This window comes from Schistocerca gregaria, chromosome 1, assembly GCF_023897955.1.
Source record: "Schistocerca gregaria isolate iqSchGreg1 chromosome 1, iqSchGreg1.2, whole genome shotgun sequence".
NCBI lineage: Eukaryota > Metazoa > Arthropoda > Insecta > Orthoptera > Acrididae > Schistocerca > Schistocerca gregaria.
The window spans coordinates 739,382,627-739,403,406 of record NC_064920.1 but is presented as its reverse complement, the minus strand read 5'-3'; the positions used below and the strand labels follow the sequence as shown (position 1 = coordinate 739,403,406).

The 20,780-nt window shown below is 42.3% G+C and overlaps 1 long non-coding RNA gene across 1 annotated transcript in view; it reads left to right on the top strand.

Moving 5' to 3' along the window:
- Nucleotides 1-10,681, top strand: part of LOC126267279 (uncharacterized) — a 29,460-nt gene extending 18,779 nt beyond the window's left edge. The window contains exon 3 of the long non-coding RNA XR_007548976.1: nt 9,521-10,681. This is a non-coding gene — a long non-coding RNA (uncharacterized LOC126267279). The remainder of the gene's footprint in view (nt 1-9,520) is intronic.
- Nucleotides 10,682-20,780: the final 10,099 nt, after the last annotated feature.

Genomic DNA, 20,780 nt, shown 5'->3' with positions numbered 1-20,780 from the left:
ATCTGAGACTGTGAGAGTTAGGTGTACAAGTGTTTCAAGCATACTCATTTGACAGATGATAACTTGATTGTAAAGATATCAGTGTATGTGGACTTAGGATAAACTGAATGCCCCCAGAGAGACTCATTTGTCTGTCTCCTAAACACCTAGGAAAGGCAGATAGCCATCTTTCTCTAATTTTATAGTGAACTGGATATTCTTATGGCTGGAGTTGAGATGATGTAAAAACTCCATTAATTGATCTTCTATATGAGGTAACATTGTGAAAAAATTGTCCAAATCTCCAAAATACGGTTTAAGGACTGCTAATAGGTGCTCTGCCCTTAGTTCATAAAAAGGTTGGCTGCCAACAAGACAGAGGGCTACCAATGACAATATTGTCAGTCTGCTAAAAATATTTATGACTTGAAAATTTCTTTGAACCTCAATGCATCAGGAAATTTCAAAATCATACACAAAGAGGGAGTATTTTATCACACGATTAATCTACTTTATCTGCTTCATTGTAAAAGCTGCTACTGTTATTTTCAATGACCAGTGTAATAGATATTCATGAAAAGAGAATTTGTTTGTGTTTACAACAATATAATCAAATCCCCACGTGGCCTGCCCTTGCACCCACCGTCTCTCCTCCCTTGGGAGTTTTTAAAGGTCAGTTTGGTTTTGCAAACAAAGTATTTTTGTAAACTGACAGTGAAAATGTTATTTTTCTTTAAAAACATTGCTTGAAAATTAAGGTGCCTCTTATAGTCTGTACATCAGTTAACTATTTGACAGTTATTGTTACAATGTTAAACAAAACTTGTCTTCATGTAATAGTATAGATTAACTTGTCTTATCTGCATTGGTTGTTTAGTAATACCTTCTCAGGATTGCATCACAATGCAACTGTATTAACAACTTAGTTTGGTGTATTTCTGCAGTTTTTGGTGAAAGAAGCAAAATTTCATGCAGCAGTAAGAGAAATGTAGGTATTAATCAGTATTAATCCTTGATGACACTTCTGACAGAAAAACAAGACGTTTAGCAAAAATAAACCACCACCACTGCTGTTGCCATTTTGGCAAAAAAAAAAAAAATAGTGCAGTACATAAACAGTGAGATTCATCTAAATTATAAACATAATGAAAAGTACAACGAGACACACAGCTTGAAATTTTGCTAAGCATTCCACCTTCAATTTCATCCATCTTAAACTTAAGTACTTGTTTCAAAACATTCACTGTAGTTGAAACGGAGGTTTGAGTGGGGGGTTCCTTGGAAGAAAGATGATACCACTGATATAGATTCATTGTTGCCAGATGTCAGCATTACACCAGACCTGGTTGATAACAGTTCAACTGCAGTCATATTTTTAGCAATGTATTAAGTGATGGGGTGAGCTGGGTCACATCAGCTGTTGGCTGAATTGCCCACTATCATCTGCACATTAACTGAATCCTTAACTATCACATGCAGTAGAAGCTTTGGCTCATGTATCTTAACACCTTAGTCTTTAAGACTTTCCAAGGTAGACTTGGCTGCATTAATAAGTGTTTCCTGATTAGCGACATACATGAAGACACCAGTAGTCCATCAACTGAAAGAGGAAAAAGAGGTATTCCTAATGCAAAGGTGTGATGACTGCTATTTGTTGCTAGGCTTCATGAAAAACAGCCACTGGTGGTGAATGTCTGCAGTGTGTAATTAACCGTTTTAGCTGCTGATAGCATGAAGCATGACAGTTTACTCACGTTTAAACCAGACATCCTGAATGAATGGTAAACCAAAGTATTTGTTTTAGGAAACGGTGCTTCATTGTCTGCCTAGAACTTTGCTAAAATGAAGAATGTTACTTTTAAGTCCATTTTAGCTTCGTACAGATTTCTGGTAGGATTGCTCAATGCAACAAATAACGCTGTTTTTATCAGCAGCAGTGGATATAGCATCAACAATGTTTGGTGACTCATTTACCCAACAGATGAAAAGTATTCATGTCATTAATGACACAATGCATGGAAGAATTTGACATTTATCATTATATTCTCAAGCAGTTGTCAGTAAGTTGTGTAAAAACTATTTTTTCACTTCATATGGACAAAGCTACTGATAATCACGAAGTTGATCATTTGATTGCTTATGTGAGTTCCATTGACAAGTTTAACATTGGAGAAGAATTGCTGTTCTATGGGCTGATACTGAAAACATAACATTTTTAAAATCAAAATTTTGTATCACGGAGTAAGTGCTTCTGAGTATACATAGATGGAGGTTAATGATTCTTTTAAATTTATTTACATGTCTAGTTCTGTAGGACTAAATTGAGGAGTGAATGTCAGTCTGGAGTTGATGGTGATTTATTTGAAAGTTAAAGCTTTAGCTCCAGATTCAGTATGGACTCACTTCACGATGCTTCAAAAGGCTCTGATCACTAAAGAACTTTTGCATCCCTTCATGAAGTCCTGCAAATGTTACAGAAAAGTTAATAATATTAAGATAGAATCTATAAATTCAAGGCTTTAAGTGCTAAGTGAGGGGGTTGGGTGCTGAAAACACTCAGTTGGTCTTTTTAGTAATGCTCAATGGCTTTAAGGTGCAAAGTACTAAAAAGAATGTTTGAACTTGAAAGTGAGATAGTCTGTTTCATAAAGGAGAAAAGTTGCTCTTCGGCAGACTGCCTCAGTAATGGAGATTTTATATTGAAATTGCATTTTTGAGAAATTGAATATTCTTAACACTTCAAAGTAATCAGGCAACTGTACTGTTTTGAAATGAAAAGTGAAGGTTTTAATAGTTCATACAGAAATTTTAGCTGTGGTAAAACCGAATGGAAAGTGGTGTGCTCGATAGATCCCCCTGGCTCTCTAGTGTCACTGTTAGAGGTCATAGATAAATGAATATTTCCAAGGTAGATGAAAGTCTGCCTTCTTCATTATCTTGCAACACTAGTATTTCAGTGATGGTTTTTATAGCTTTAATTGGCTTACAAAATAATTGAAAAATGCTTCTGCACTGTCATGTCAAATACAAAATCAGCAACTACTTACTGATACCACTTGTGGTACTTCCTTGTAGAGTAAATTTAACTAAGTGTCTTTGTTGGCATTTTGGATACATATTAGCAACGAGTTTGAGCTGAACCAAAATACAGGGAAGATCCTGATTCCTTGTGCAACAACTTACTTCTGCGAGATTGGCTTTCCAGATTTTGCAGCTATCAAGTTGAACTACCATTCAAAGCAAAATGTAAGAAAAGAACTGCTAATAGTAATAACAATGCTTAATAGTGTATGGTTTTTGTGCCATTTACGCACAGACAGAAGACGTATTCCGTGTGCGCGTATACCAACGATATAACTTAAGATATGTACTTGAAAATGACCAAAGGTTGAAATTAATTAATGGAAAATCTCATATAAAGATGTGAAACAATTACTAACAAAGAGATAGAGGGGCTGGCCAGTACTTACCTCAGCTCAGTACAGCCGATAGAAACAAAAAACAACCGAAAATTTAAGCTCCTAGCTTTCGGAATAAATGTTCCTTCATCAGGGAGGAGAGGGGGGAAAGAAAGGGAAGAAGGGAAAGTGGATTTAGTTACTCACAACCCAGGTTATGAAGCAACAGGGAAGGTAGCAAGGATGGAGGCATGGTTGTCAGAGGGAAGCCAAAGATATTCTACTGCAGGTACTGTGCCAGCTTCAAACCAAAGAGGATGCATACAGAAGTAAAGAGGTGTATAGTATAAAGATGTAGGATGGAAAGATGCATGAATGGCTAAAGAGGAAAGGGAAAGAGGAGAAGATTGAAAAGTAAATGGGAGTGAGGTTGTTTAACGTAGGTTTAGTCCAGGGGGATGGCGGGATGAAAGGATGTGCTGGAGTGCAAGTTCCCGTCTCCGCAGTTCAGAGGGACTAGTGTTGGGTGGGAGAAGCCAAATGGCACATACAGTGTAGCAGGTTCCTAGGTCCCTGGAATTATGCTGGAGGGCATGCTCCGCTACTGGGTATTGGACATCTCCTAGGCGGACAGTTCGTCTGTGTCCGTTCATGCGCTCAGCCAGTTTAGTTGTTGTCATACCGATGTAAAAGGCTGTGCAGTGCAGGCATGTCAGCTGATAAATGACATGTGTAGTCTCACACGTGGCCCTGCCTTGAATTGTGTATGTTTTCCTAGTAGCGGGGCTGGAGTAGGTGGTTGTGGGGGGATGCATGGGGCAGGTTTTGCAGCGGGGTCGGTTACAGGGGTTGACAAAATTCTCCCCACACCACCCAGAGTTGCCTTTCGTCGTCCCCCTAACCTCCGTAACATCCTTGTTAAACCCTGCAATATTCCCAGACTACCTTCTCTACCCAGCGGTTCCTACCCCTGTAACCGACCCCGCTGCAAAACCTGCCCCATGCATCCCCCCACAACCACCTACTCCAGCCCCGCTACTAGGAAAACATACACAATTCAAGGCAGGGCCACGTGTGAGACTACACATGTCATTTATCAGCTGACATGCCTGCACTGCACAGCCTTTTACATCGGTATGACAACAACTAAACTGGCTGAGCGCATGAACGGACACAGACGAACTGTCCGCCTAGGAGATGTCAAATACCCAGTAGCGGAGCATGCCCTCCAGCATAATTCTAGGGACCTAGGAACCTGCTACACTGTATGTGCCATTTGGCTTCTCCCACCCAACACCAGTCCCTCTGAACTGCGGAGATGGGAACTTGCACTCCAGCACATCCTTTCATCCCGCCATCCCCCTGGACTAAACCTACGTTAAACAACCTCACTCTCATTTACTTTTCAGTCTTCTCCTCTTTCCCTTTCCTCTTTAGCCATTCATGCATCTTTCCATCCTACATCTTTATACTATACACCTCTTTACTTCTGTATGCATCCTCTTTGGTTTGAAGCTGGCACAGTACCTGCAGTAGAATATCTTTGGCTTCCCTCTGACAACCATGCCTCCATCCTTGCTACCTTCCCTGTTTTCCTTTCCCTGTTGCTTCACAACCTGGGTTGTGAGTAACTAAATCCACTTTCCCTTCTTCCCTTTCTTTCCCCTCTCTCCTCCCTGATGAAGGAACATTTATTCCGAAAGCTAGGAGCTTAAATTTTCGGTTGTTTTTTGTGTTTCTATCGGCTGTACTGAGCTGAGGTAAGTACTGGCCAGCCCCTCCATCTCTTTGTTAGCAAAGGTTGAAATTGGCCAATCAAATACATACAGCCTGCCTGGATCATGTTTTCAGTATTAAAACACGTTGCGGCTGTGGACCTCCACAAAAAATATTTACACAGATCAAAAGTTTTGATCACCCTGGTACCCAGAACTCCTGAAGATAGATGTTTAGTACCACACAGTCCCTTTGACTGTTCAGAGATGTCACTAAACCTGCCCAACGATGTAAACAACCATACATGAACCGTACCTAAGGTGGAGGGGGTCCAACAGCCGATCAGTTCCAGTCATTCCACCAGGAAGGAGGTACATGGCTCATGTTGCCTGTAGTTCAACCTTGTCTAGGTGGTCAATACCGCAGTTTGATCATGTCCACATTGTTACTTTGTGCCAGGAAGGGCTCTCAACATGGAAGTGTCCAGGCGTTTCAGAGTGAAGCAAAGTGATGATGTTCAGACATGGAGAGATACAGAGAGAGACAGGAACTGTCAATGACATGCCTCGCTCAGGACACCCAAGGGGTACTGCTGCAATAGATGACCGCTACCTGCAGATTATGGCTTGGAGGAAACCTGATGCAACGCCACCATGTTGAATAATGCTTTTCATGCAGCCACAGGACGTCGTATTCAGACTCAAACTGTGCGCAATAGGCTGCATGATGCGCAACTTGACTCCTGACTTCCATGGCGAGTTCCATCTTTGCGACGACACCAATGCAGTGTGGTACAGATAGACCCAATAACATGCCGAATGGACCACTCAGGATTGGCATCATGTTCTCTTCATCGATGAATGTCGCATATGCCTTCAACCAGAAAATCATTGGAGGCAACCGGGTCAGGCTGAACCCCTCGGACCTGCTATCCAGCGAATGCAGCAAGTTGGAGGTTCCCTGCTGTTTTGGCGTGGCATTATGTGGGGCTGACGTATGTTGCTGGTGCTCATGGAAGGCACCATAACGGCTGTATGATACATGAATGCCATCCTCCGACCAATAGTGCAAACATATCGGCAGCATGGCGAGGCATTTGTCTTCATGGACAATTCATGCCCCCATTGTGCACATCTTGTCAATGACTTCCTTCAGGATAACATCGCTCGACTAGTGGCCAGCATGTTCTCCAGACATGAGCCCTATCAAACGTGCCTGGGATAGATGGAAAAGGGCTGTTTATGGACGATGTAACCCACCAACCACTCTGAGGGCTCTACGCCAAATTGCTGCTGAGGAGTGGGACAATCTGGACCAACAGTGCCTTTATGAATTTGTGGATAGTATGCCACGACAAATACTGGCTTCCGTCCATGCATCAATGCAAGTGGACCTGCTACTGGGTATTAGAGGTATCGGTGTGTACAGCAATTTGGACAACCACTTCTGAAGGTCTCGCTGTATGGTAGTACAACAGGCAATTTTATGATAGGTTTCAGATAAGAATTTGTAATAAGACAATCATCCGTGCTTGCTGTCTTCTTGTGCTTCGTACAGTATCATCTGTCCTCTATCAAAATATACCCTGGATTAATAGAGTAAAGAGAAATTTTAAGGTCGTGGTTTTTAATGCTTTAGGTGTTCTACATAGTGGTAGTCATCCCTTTCCTCACCACCACAGTACAGCACAGGTAAGGTTCATACAACAATTAGAAACTGTGTGTCCTCCTTTTGAATGTTCAACTCGAGTATTGCATTGGCTGGAAAGTCATGTACCAAGGCATTGTCTATTTATGTGAAACTTGAATATCCATTGTACTCGCCAGATATCGATCCTCCAGGCTTATTTCTGTTCCCTTGACTCAAAGTTGTTTTGAAAGGAAAGAAATTTGACAGGATTCCTGACATCCATGATGCTGCTTTTGAACATATCACAAAGGAAGACTTCGTGCAAAGTTTCCAGGACATGTATACATAGCTTAGCGGTGCATAGTTATGGGAGGTGACTATTTCTAAGGACAGTAATGTAACTTTAGTTAATAGTTCATCTACATTAATGTTACAGGACTATTCACCGAACTTTGTCAGAGGTTGTACATGCACTGGCTTTGTTTTACAGTTGCATTATGGTGTAGACACTATAACTGACAACTGGCTCCGAGCATAAGCATAACAGAATTTTTTCTGGCAGAGAGAAGGGGACTGCTGTGGGGAAACAAGCTCTCTTAAAGGGCAGTCTGCCTACACCCTTGTTTAAAGTTTCTACAGAGGTGGAATTTGACGCACAGACTTGGACATCACCAGTTTCTTTTGGTGTTTGGATGGTTGTAATCGAACTGTGTGAGGGACAAAGATTAGTTTCTTCACTTATTTGAAAACAAAAAAAGAGAACAGTGAACAGCACAGAGCATTTGGTAATGAATACCATGTAATTGCTTGTTAATATTGTCAGTGTTAAACGATGTAGTTCAGGCCTGACCTCTACCAGTACGTGATGCAACCACAGTTCAGAACACCTGCCACCTAACACTGCCGTGTTTAAGTGCCCGTTTTTATCAACTTTTGAACTTTCATTAGCAGACACATGGTTCTTTGTTCTAACAGGCTAGATCCCCTTGCTGAGTACTATATCGCATTCTGTGGTGTGTCTGTTGTACAATGTTGTACAAACATTCAAATTCTCAGAATCGGTGTGACACCAAAGTAAAGCCCATTGACACATTGTTGCATTCATGCACTTTTTAAGTTGCAAACTCATTCTTACGCACAGTCTTGAGAAATTGTGCTTCACTTGATGATTTACAGTAACTGTAATCAAAACTGGAACATTCTCGTTTTTGATATTCATATGCAGAAAATAAAACTATTTTTGATAAAGTAAATCATCTGGGTAGAGTTTGCTATGAAATAGCATTTATTAGATAATTTTGCGTTTTAAGGAAGAATTTGCATCTATACTCATTCATCACAAATTGTGTATTTTTCAGTGTGCTAAAAATTGTGCAGGTATTGAAGAACTGTGACAGGTCAGCAGTACTTAAGAGTGGAATTACATTCATCTGAACCTTGGGTACTGAAATATTGAAAGAATTTACATGTAGCAGACATAGAAAAATTGTAATAAAATGATTGATTAATGCCAGTCCTCGTGTGAAAAATGTAAACAGGTATTTTTAGATGTAAGGGTAGGCATGAAATTCGTATTCTGTTAACTGCAGTTGGTACTGAGGCTGATACCACAAATGCAGAAGGTCGTCAGGTACATAAAACCAGCAGTCATCAAATGCAAGAGGCAATGATAAAAGTTTTAATTATCTTGTAAAAAATAGTTACATAATAAATTTTCTTTCCCAGGTACATTTTTGCAGTCCTGGTGTGCACTGAAATCTCTGTGCTAAAAAAGTACTACAACAAAATACTACAGGAGCTAAATCAAAAGGGTATAGGCTATTAATAAAATTAAGTATTATGGCATTATTAGTTTCCTGCATTTGAAGGGGAAAATGCTGCAACAATCTTATGTTGAGTTGGTGGAAGTGTATAGCAATAAGAACCCATCATCATATGGCATATGCTTATGGCATGGTCAGAATAGTCTAAATGGTGAAGAACAAAGTGGCAGACTTCATCTCTGGAGAATGGTAATCATTAGAGAAGTGTAGGCCCTTCCAAACAAAGGCAGCAGTGGAAATGTTACTGCTGTCAGGCAAGTCCAGATGACATCTTCAACCACCTAATCTCTATGTATGAGATTTGGGTGTATCACCAAGACACAAAAAAGATAAAGACCCAACCATCATCAGCCAAGGTGATGAAGTATGGTTTTTAGGCCTGCTGTGGCATGGTGCTAACAGACTGCAAAGTGAAATCTGTCATGGGTAACTGCCCCAAATGTGTTTCCTCAAAGACAATTCCCCTGCTCATTCTGTATGGGTCTCACTTGCTGCTACTGCTGGCTATCAAATTTTTCTGTCCACCTCCTCAATATTTTCCAGTATAACACCAAATAATATCTTCTTCTGTCCCAGATGCACTAAACATTGCATGGCAGGAATTCCCAGAATGAAGATATGGTGATTTTTTTAGGTGAAATGTTTCGTGAACAGCCAAAATATAGAATTGTACAATAAAGTGCTGTCGGGGTAGGATGTCACACTGAAAGCTGCATACGTAAAGATATAGCAATTCTGCAGTTCTTTTAGATGTTAATTTAACTTTGACTTCCCCTTTTATTTAGAACTGAAACAATAATAATAATAATAATAATAATATTTTTTATTTGCCTTTTGGGTAATATTTCTGAAAAATAATTGTGGGGAGAGTGTGTGCTGACAGCAAAGAATTACTAAATGCTTTGCTTATTAATACTGTCTAGTACTGTGATTTTTATTGTATAGGTAAATTTACTTTCATGGTTGCTGTTTTAGGAGATCGTGAGGTATGAGTTCAAGCGTGTGCTACCGCTGCAATCGGGCAGGACATTTTGCTCGTGATTGTCCAGAAGGTGGATCCGGTGGTGGAGGATATGAGCGCCGTGGATCCAGCAATCAACAGAAATGCTACAAATGCAACCGGTTTGGCCATTTTGCTCGTGAGTGCAAGGAGGAGCAGGACCGCTGCTACCGGTGCAATGGTGTTGGCCACATTGCCCGTGATTGCCAGCAGAGTCCCAGTGAACCATCTTGTTACAACTGCAATAAAACTGGGCATATTGCACGTGAGTGCCCAGATTCTGCTTCATCTGGCCCCTCTTGTTACAACTGCAGTAAAACTGGGCATATTGCCCGTGACTGTCCTACTGGTGGCAGTAAGGCTTGTTATAAGTGTGGGAAAACAGGTCATGTAAGCCGTGACTGTGGCCAAGATACAAACTAGAGCTACCTCTAATTTTCATTATTCTGGATTCTTTCTTTGCACTCAGATTTACAGCAGTTGAATTTTTCAGAGGTAATAATAAACGATTTGTCATATGGTCCAGCCATCGGCTTAGTAGGGTAGAATTTGTCAAGACTGGCCCATTTTGAATGAAGCATTTTATGTTCTTGTAATGGAGTAAGTGCCTTGGGGTGCAGTCAGTTTTCTCCATTGCAAGTTAGTTTTGATGTTCTAGAAAATCTACATAATCAGGTGAACCAAGTTAAAGATTTTAAAGCTAAAAGTTAAAGCCTATTTGGTGCACTGATGTCATTTATGTGAAATAAGTATATTGTCAGTTGTCTGCAGCTAGGAATGGCTGTTAAGAAGTCAGCACTCTTTCATCAAAATTTTACTTTTACTCCTATTTCTACATTATATAGACAAAAAGGCAGGCAAAATGCTTTGAGTTAGTGGCAGAGGCTAGTTTTGTATTTGGACGTTAACAAACCTGTCTGGTGATGCCTTCTAAGGAGAGTGTGTGGCAAACAATTGAAAAACAGAAATTATTGTCTATTGCTTTTATGTTCCATGTTACTTGTGTGACAGTCTTAAAGCTTGTCTAAATCATTACTCAGTGAATAGGAAAGAAATAATACAAATTGTTTAAATATTATTCTCTTGGAAGAGAGTTTTGTCTCCATGTGATGTTAATAAAGAGCTTCACAGCAAAATGTATGTTTTAATGTAACAGTTTGTCAACCAACAGGAAGATCTCTGTCCTGATAAGTGTAGCAAAGTCTCATTTATATCCAACAGTGGAGTGCCAGAAAAGTGCCATAAAACTGAAAATGAAGCAACAATAGCATCTATCAATCATTAATCAACACACTCTGTATTCATAACGTGATGTGTGTGAATATCTGCATTAAATTTCCACTAGTTGTATGAATTGTGATCTTTTCCCACATTTTAACACTCTCCTTACCTAATTTGTTGTAGTGTGTGTCATTAATGATGTTTTTAACTTATTCTTTATGTAGATAATTTTTGGCCAAGCTTCTGCCTTAGCTATCAAATGCAGTCATATAAAGTAATTTTTCAGAGTTAGCATTCATTTTCTTAGTAGCGTCATGGAATATAAGGCATAATCATGCATATTTGCAATACTTCATTTGTGTAGATAACTGAATTCTCCCCAGGTCCCCTCCTCCCGTCAACTTACTGTGTTCCATTATGTTTCCCTGAGTACTGACTCATTTCTAATCATCATCAATAAATGTAATGTTAGCAGCAACCTGTTCATATGATGACTTACCTGTTATTTTCCATGCTTGCATTGTGAAGTAACAATGTTTATTAGTTCTAATATGGTGTAAATAATTGTCAGGTCCATCAGTGAGTAATGACAGGAAAAATTGTATAGTCCTTGCAGTATTAGGGTCTTGTGGAATCCCTCTAGTCCCCTTAGATAAAGTTTTCATTCTGTAGATATGCAGTTCAGTACTCACATCAGTTTATTAAATAGGATTTACCCATGGCAAAATAAGTTACTGAATGTGATGGCCAAAGCAAATATGACAGTGTCACCAGCAGAGTCAAGATATGCCTCTTTTGGGGTGTGTGTGTGTGTGTGTGTGTGTGTGTGTGTGTGTGTGTGTGTGTGTGTGTGTGTGTGTGTATTTGTTCTTTCTGTAGGAACAAATCTCAAAGGTCAAGGAATTGGTCAGTACCTGAAATTACAACAGTCCTAAAAAGGGGACAAGGTATAAGGTTATATAAATGCATCGACTATATAACACAGGACGGAACTCCTCAACAGATTAAGCTGATTCTTTCTGAAAGCACATGGGTTACTACTAATATTTTGAATTCTTGTGGTAGCTTATTGTAAAATGGATGCAGCAGATTATGCACATCTTTCTGCATCCAAATGCTGATTTAATTTATGCCTAGTATTGACTAAGTGAAAGGTGCTAATTCTTGGAAATAAGCTGATAATGTTAACAAGAAATGACATTTTGTGAGAGGCATATGTCAGAACACCAAGCCAATGAATTGGGGTTGACAAGAGCTTAATGAACTAACACCATTTATTGCCTGAACAGCCTGTTTCTGGACCAAAAATTTACATTGAGAAAGGGAAGAGTTACCCAAAAATACCAAATGTCGTAAGTAAATGAAAATACGCAAAGTAGATTACTGTTTTTGTCAAACAATTACTTACTTCAGATAGTGTTGTAATAGCAAAAATGGAAGCATTAAGTCTTTGAGCAAGATCTTGAACATGGACTGTCACACTGTGTGGGTCCAGGGCTTAGAATAGGCCTGAGGTATTCCTGCCTGTCGTAGAAGGTGACTAAAAGGAGTTTCACTCATTTCAGCCTTTATGTGATGGTCCCCTGTAGGGTTTGACCTCCTTTCTTGAAAATTTTCCCGAAGCGCGAAGAGTGAGCCAGTTGAGGAAGGGTGCCTTACAAGGTGCATCGTGCATTGAGATCTTTAGCCCAAGTTCTCGTTGTCGCATTGCTGTCCTGCCCATTCTCCATCTCTTGGGCGAGGACACCTTCCTGGGTGCATTTTCCACTATACACTATGCAGTGCCGATTCCTGCATAGACGATGACCATGGACTTTTTTGCACCTGATATCCAGCACAGTAGCCAGTCCGTTGCAGTGGGGCCGCCATGTACTCTGTTGGCTGTAGCCCCCTGACCACACAGGGATCGCTGTACTGATGCCTGCACCGTTAACTCTCCACATATGCTTAGGGGTAGATGTCCGTCCGACTGTGGCATCGGGACTCCTGGCAAATGTCATCGTGCCAGGTGGCCTTTGTTGCAGCTGGTTGGTGCCCATGGGGAGGGCCCCTGGTCGGAGTGGGTGGCATCATGGCAAATCCAGTGCACAGAAGTACCCAGATTGTTCCCTTCCCTGGCCACACCATGGGCGAAATGTCAGGCTAATGATGGCAGCAGATCTTATTCGCCCTGGTACCTTGCATGTTCAAGACCTTATTGGAAATCTCTCCATGACAATGAAGCCTTAGCATTTAGAGGAAAAGTTCGGGGAAGAGGGGGGGGGGGGGCTTGTCCAAAATGAGATCTGGGTCAGTCTTGAGCAAAACAGCATCCTCTGCCCAGTCACAGGCATTACTAACCTGTGACAAGTTATGGGATGTTTTTTTTACCATCACGCCCCTTAAGAGTTCAAATACGGTCCAGAGTATTATATTCCACGAAGACCTTCTTTTGCAGTCTGATGACAAGCTGTGCGCCAATTAGGAGCGGCGTTGGCAGTTTTTCGTCTGGTGCATTTATTGGGGTCAGAGGGATAATCAGGTTGCCACCAGTGTCTTCATCTTGGCCTTTGAGGGTGATACATTGCCCAAGAAGGTCAAGGTGATGGTCTACCGATGTGTTGTAAAGCCCTATATCCCTCCCCACAATGTGGTGCTGGAAGTTCAGCCATATGTCTTCCTGCTGTACTTCCAGCATCACATGCCAAGATTGCGGACGTCCATCACATCCCAATACTCTATGTGCCCTGCCTCCCATCTGTGTCAACTGTGGAGAGCACTCTGCTAGCCTGACTGCAGAATTCTCCAGAAAGAAAGGAAAATTATGGAGTAAAAGACCCTGGACAGACTGACCTACACTGAGGCTAAGAGAAAATTTGAACACCTGCATCCTGTGCATGTGACATGGTCTTATGCTGCTGCTACAACAGTTCTGGCTCCATCAACTCTGCCAGTCCAGGTCACCTCTGAGCCGGAAGACTACACCTGCCCCCTTGATGGTGGGGGACATTTCCCTCTGTTCTTCCTGCACAACCACCCCCCCTTTCTAAGCCGGAGAAGTGTAAGTCTTCTTCACTTTCTCTCGATAGGAATGGGTCACTCCTTTCCCAGGTTTCCTCTAGTGGGAAAGAAGACACTCGCCAGTGGCTGAAGCTGGTTGACGCTCATCCTCGGTCTTGGAGACTGAGAACGTGAAATCCTCCCAGCCAGGGAAACCCAAGGGGCAATGAGAGAAATCCAAAAAGAAAACCCCTAAGAGCAAGGAAATTGGAGTGGCACCCACACCACCGCTAACTAAAAGCTCGGCGGCTGAGGATGGAGTGTTGTTTTAGGTGTCTGCTGAGGACCTAGATCTCGCCAGACCCTCAGACACAATGGATATAGACTGCTCAGGCAATAAATCGGTGGCAGCTGGTGACTCTGAGACGTAAACTGCCTCATTGAATGTTCCATACCTTCCCATTCTCATAATTTCATCCTCCAGTGGAGCTGTGGCAGTTTTTTCCACCATCTGGCTGAGCTACAGCAACTGTTAAGCTTTACGCCTGCTATCTGCATTGCCCTCCAGGAAACCTGGTTCCCAGCAACGCAGACCCCTGCAGGAAATGACTGTCTGCAATATATATCTTCCTCTAGATGGTGCAATACTCTTGAATGTTTTAGCCGCACTGATAGACCAACTCCCTAAACCTTTCCTACTTCTGGGGGATTTTAATGCCCATAACTCCTTGTGGGGTGGTATCACGCTTACTGGGCGAGGCAGAGATGCCGAAACTTTACAATTCAACCTCTGCCTTTTAATACTTGGGCCATTTCAGTGTGGCTCATTGTAGTTACTTGGCCATAGATTTGCAGCCCAGGAATTCTCACATCTTTCCACTGGAGAGCACATGACAACTTGTATGCTACTGACCACTTCCCCATCATCCTGTCACTGCCCCACCATTAGGCACATGGACACCTGCCCAGGTGGGCTTTGAACAAGACGGACTGGGGAACTTTCACCTCTGATGTCACCACTGAATCACTCGCACACAGTAACATTGATGTGATAGTTGAGCAGGTGACTAGCACAATTGTTTCTGTGGCAGAAAACGATCCTTCGCTCTTTAGGGTGCCCGAGGCGTAAGGCAGTCCCTTGGTGGTCGCTGAAGAAATTGAAGAGTGTCGGCAAGCTCTACAGCAGCACTCTTCTCTGGAGCACTTCATAGGCTACAAACTGCTCCGTGCCCGTGTTCGCTACCTTATCAAACAATGGAAGGAGTGTTGGGAGAGGTACGTCTCCACCATTGGGTGCCACACGGCACCTTCCCAAGTCTGGGCAAAGATCAAACGTCTTTTCAGGTACCAGGCTCCAACAGCTGTTGCTGGTGTTACCATAAATGGCAAGTTATATACTGATGCAAACACCATTGCCAAGCACTTTGCTCGAACCTCTGTCAGAGAATTATCTACCAACCTTTCGCACACTCAAATGGCATCTGGAAGGGAACATCCTCTCATCCACTACACGCTGTAGTGAATCCTATAACGCTACATTTACAGGGTGGGAGCTCCTCAGTGCCCTCGCACTTTGCCCCGACACACCTCCTGGGCCTGATCGCATCCACAGCCAGATGATCAAACATCTCTCATCTGACTACAAGTGACATCTTGTCACCTTCAACCGGCTCTGGTGCGATGGCATCTTTCCATCGCAGTGGCAGAAGCACCATCATTCTGGTGCTCAAACCCGGTAAAAACTCGCTTCATGTGGATAGCTATCGGCCCATCAGCCTCACCAACATGCTTTGTAAGCTGCTGGAATATACTGTATGTGGGCAGTTGAGTTGGGTCCTGGAGTCACGTGACTTGCTGGCTCAATGTCAGGGCGGCTTCCGCCAGTGTCCCTCTACCCCTGGTAATCTTGTGTCCATAGAGTCTGCCATCCAAACAGTGTTTTCCAGTCGGCAACACCTGATTGCAGGGCTCTGTATTGAGTGTGTCTCTATTTTTAGTGGTCATTAACGGTCTAGCAGCAGCTGTCGGACCATGCGTCTTACCTTTTCTGTAAGTAGACGACTTAAGAATTTCGTACTGTTGCTGCTGAGCAGCGCCTTCAGGGAGCCATCCACAAGGTGCAGTCATGGGTTCTAGCCCCCGGTTTCGGTATCAGCTGCACTTCTGTCGGCACTGTACCGTTCATTCGGAACCCGCACTTTGCCTTAATGACAATCCACTCACTGTAGTGGAGACATCAATTCCTAGGACTGGTTTTCGACGCTCGATTGGCTCGGCTCCCTCATCTTCATCAGCTTAAGCATAAGTGCTGGCAGCACCTCAATGCCCTCCGTTGCCTGAGCAACACCAATTGAGGTGCAGATCGCTCTACGCTGCTGCAGCTCTACAGAGCCCTTGTCCAATCCCAAATTGACTATGGGAGTGTGGTTTATGGTTCAGCAGCGCCTTCAGCATTGCATTTACTTGATCCTGTGCACCACTGTGGGCTTCAATTAGCAACAGGAGCTTCTAGGATGAGTATGGTGACCCACTTACTAATGGAGGCTGGTGTCCCTCCACTGCAGATAAGACATGCACAATTGCTCTCCAGTTATGCAGTACACATTTATAGTTCCCCTGAGCATCCGAATTACCGTCTCCTTTACCTGCCTGCGGCAGTCCATCTCCTGCATTGGCGGCCTAGATTGGGGCTGATTGCGGTTCACGTGCGGTCCCTTCTCTCAGAACTGGAGTCCTTCCCTTTACCACCTCTACTTGCGGTCCATTCACATATGCCTCCATGGTATATGCCTCGGCCGCAGCTTCGTCTGGACCTTTTGCTTGGCCCTAAGGACTCCGCTAACCCCGCCACTCTCTGTTGTCACTTCCTCTCGATTCTTTACGTGTTCAGGGCCTCTGAAGTGGTTTACACCAACGGCTCAATGGCAAATGGTCACGTAGGCTTCGCATATGTTCATGGAGGACATATTGAGCAGCAGTCCTTGCCAGTTGGCTGCAGTGTTTACACTGCAGAGCTTGTGGCATATCTCGTGCTCTTGAGTACATCCACTTGTGCCCTGGCAAGTCATTTCTCCTGTGTGCTGACTCATTGGGCAGCCTACAAGCTGTCACAACCAGTAGTACCCTCACCACCCTCTGGTAGCGTCCATTCAGGAGTCCTTCTGTGCCCTGGAACAGTCCCGCCATGCCGTGGTGTTTTTGTGGACCCCAGGACACGTCGGAATCCCCGGCTATGAACTTGCCGACTGGTTGGCCAAACAGGCATCGCAAAAACCGCTTCTGGAGATAGGCAACTCTGAAGCTGACTTGCGTTCTGTCTTACACCACAGGGTTTTCCAGCTTTGGGAGACAGAATGGCATAACATGTACTACACACTGTGTGTCATTAAGGAGACTGTGAATGTGTGGAAGTTTTCCATGCAGTCATCTCGTAGGGAATCAGTTGTATTCTGCCAGCTCTGTATTGGCCATACGTGGCTAACACATGGTTACCTACTCCATTGTGAGGACCCACCTCAGTGTCACTATGGCTCTCAAATGACAGTTGTCTACTTCTTGCTGGACTGCCCACTTTTAGCCGCTCTGCGGCAGACTTTTACCTTTCGCAGCACCCTGCCTTCGGTGTTGGGCAACAATGCCTCCACAGCAGCTTTAGTTTTACTTTTTATCCATGAGAGTGGGTTTATATTTCTATGTAGGCTTTAGCCCATGTCCTTTGCCCCTGTGTGTCCTCCACCCTAGTGCTTTTAGGGTGGAGGTTTTTTCATGTTTTACTCTCATCTGTTTGTAGTGTTTCTCTGTTGTTTTCTTGTCCTCTTTTGTTCCTTTTAGCATTCTTTGCCTCCCCTTCGTCCTTGTGACTTTTCCTTTGCGTTTTGTTATATGTTCCGTCAATTTTATTCTCACACTTGTGGCATTGTTTTCCTTAGGAACAAGGGACTGATTACCTCGTAGTTTGGTCCCTTCTCCCGCCTTTAAACTAACCATAGACTGTCCACTAGCCTACATTTTACTGTCTACGTGAACACCTAGAAATTTGAACTGTAAAGTCTCACTGAGCTTATGCCCATTCTCTGTAATTAAAACTTTAGATTTTGTTGAATTGCTTGTTAGACACTGTAAAAATTGAGGTCTCTTTGTGTTTCAGCATTAGTTTATTTTCTACAAGCCGTGAACTTAAGTTTTGAACGGCAGTATTTGAAACAGTGCCAACATTGTACACAAACTAGTGTCACCAACAAACAAATATTTTAGAATTCACTGTAATACTAGGAGGTATATCTTTATGCAAATAAGAAACAGGAGTGGCCCCATCATTTCTCCCTGGGGCACCCCATACTTCACTGTGCGCCACTCAGATCGCACATTATAGCAACTCTAAGAACTGTGGAGAATGACCTTGTGCTGTCTGTTTTAAAAGTAAGAGGTGAACCAGTTCTGAGCTACTCTTCATATACCAACTTCTGGAGCAATATTTTGTGATCAACAAAATAAAATGCCTTAGTTAAATCAAAAAGATACCTGTTTAATCCATCCAGTGCCTCACAGAGAAGAGAGTATGGAGCATTTCCAGTTGTTGAACCACTCGGCATTTGTTCTTATATACACAGCCATTTCAATAAGTTATGCAAACAATGAGGGCATAAAAATGGGTCTAGATTTTTACTCCCCCCCCCTCTCTCTCTCTCTCTCTCTCTCTCTCTCTCTCTCTCTCTCTCTCTCTCTCTCTCTCTCTCTCTCTCTCTCTCTCACACACACACACACACACACACACACTATGCACTGACTGCAGTCAGAGTAAGAAGGAGGAAAAAATGATACACACATTAAGTACACACTGCACCATATGGTGTCGTGTGAAGTACTTCTGTATATGTAAATGAAATTACATTTTGCAGGGTCTTGCCTCTTTCATTTTCTATTGAAAGATAAAGCATTTCTTTGTTTCTTGTTGCATCTCATGTGTTGGAGTTGAAAATTTGGCAAGAATCTGTTAGATGACTTAACAAGAAATATTTTTTGGGAGGCCAGTGTCAGAATAGCAAACTAATGAATAGACTTCTCTCTCTGTCTGTCTGTATGGGGGAGGGGGGATATTGTTGACAAAGACCTTAATTGCTGAAAGTTTTATTTATTTGTGAAAGTCTTTTGTTCTGCATATCTGCGACTCAGCATCTCTGCTATATGGTGAGTAGCAACTTTCCTTTTCATAATATTGTTAAACGATTTAAGTTTGGTGTAGGCTTGTGATATGTCTCTTGTATTGAAGGCATGCCATTGGGAAGGGTGACATACAGATTGATGTGATAAATGCAATGTAGAAGAAGAGGGAAAGAATAATTAACTGGGCTTGATCTTTCACTATGCAGCAGAGTTTGTACTGTCGTGCAGCTTACACGAAATTGTGGTATTAGGGAATTGATTAAAACTAACAATGTATATTCAAAATATACAGACACACACTGAATAGCTGGCAAGGGTGTTGCAGGGGAGGTTGTTATGAGAAATATTTTTTAAGAAAAATGGATACATTGGCAATTTTAAATGCTAAATAACTCTGAAATGGTGCAATTAGATTGTCAGATGCACAAATTCAAGCGACTTGCCACAGACACTGTCGTCAAACTTGTTTCTTGTTGGTTTTTCTTATCTATCTTAAAGAAGGCACATTTTAATTGGTAAGGAGCATTGGAACAAGTGGTAATTGTTAGATCCACAGATGTCTGTGCTTTAGTGCATGTAACTACTTGAATTTTTTGTGCGCAACGTAATTGGCTTACTTCAGTGCTAAATGACTCTCAAACAGAACAAAGTATTGATTTTTTAACAATTTTTTTTTCTCAACATAATCTCCCATGCAACAAGTTGAAAAGCTTTTCGAGCTGACCATCTTATATGTGTGATTAACTCATAAAGCAGACCATTCACAGAAAGTATTATGGAAAGACATTTTGCATCTGATTTTTAAAAAATCAGGATGAGTTGTGCTTACATTCATATGCCCCTGAAGTGTTTCATGGATTGTAATTTTTTTTTTCCTGCGTATGCAGTCATTCTGTCTGATTTCATCTGCACAGCTTTCTGAGATAGTTTATGCTGAATGAGAATGAAAATTTTTCATTCTGCTAGTGTCAGCTTAAAGGATGGGAATAAAACTACTTTCCAACCAGGTGATGTCAAGAGGTTCAAAAATGGTTCCAGTAAGATGTATGCGCTCTGTTGTAAGCTGTAGCATGTGACACTACAGATCTTAACAGTTCCAGTGACAGTCTCAGGCAGGAAGTGAGTTAGTATTAGGGACCACTTAAATGCTTTGTAGCTGTGTTTTTAGACAGACCCACCTTCTCAATAACATATGACAAAGTAGAGGACTTTGTCCAGGATGTAGATGAGCATTTGTGCTGTGCAGGTTGTCTGGAAAGTAGTCCATCACATTTTTTGTGATGCAGCTATACCTAGCCATAGCAGTCCAATTGATTCGCACAGTGTGAATTAACCATAGAAATCACTGTGGGATGTATGATGGACATATCCTTTAGGACACTGCAGTGAGATTTGGTGTTAATGGGCTATGGCAGCAGACAACATATGCAAGTGCCTTTCTAACAACACGACATTGCTTGCAACTCGCTTCGGCTCGTGACCATATCAGTTGGACTCTAGGTGGCTGGAAAACCATATCCTAGTCAGATGAGTCCGAATTTAAGTTGAGAAGAGCTAGTGGTAGTGTTAGATGCAGACCCCACGAAGTCATGGACCTGAGTTGTAAAGAAGGCACTGTAAAAGATGGTGGTGGCTCCACAACGGCGGGGTCTGTGTTTACATGGAATAGACTGGGTCCACTGAACTGATCATTGACTGGAAATCGTTATGTTCACTACGAGGAGACCATTTGCAGCCATTCATGTTCTCAAACATGTCACAGGGCCACAATTGTTCATGTTTGTCCATGTAATGATAGATCATGAATGTCCTTGTAGGACATGCTTCTGGCACAGTCATCCATGTCTAGGTAATTACATTGAAATTTCACGG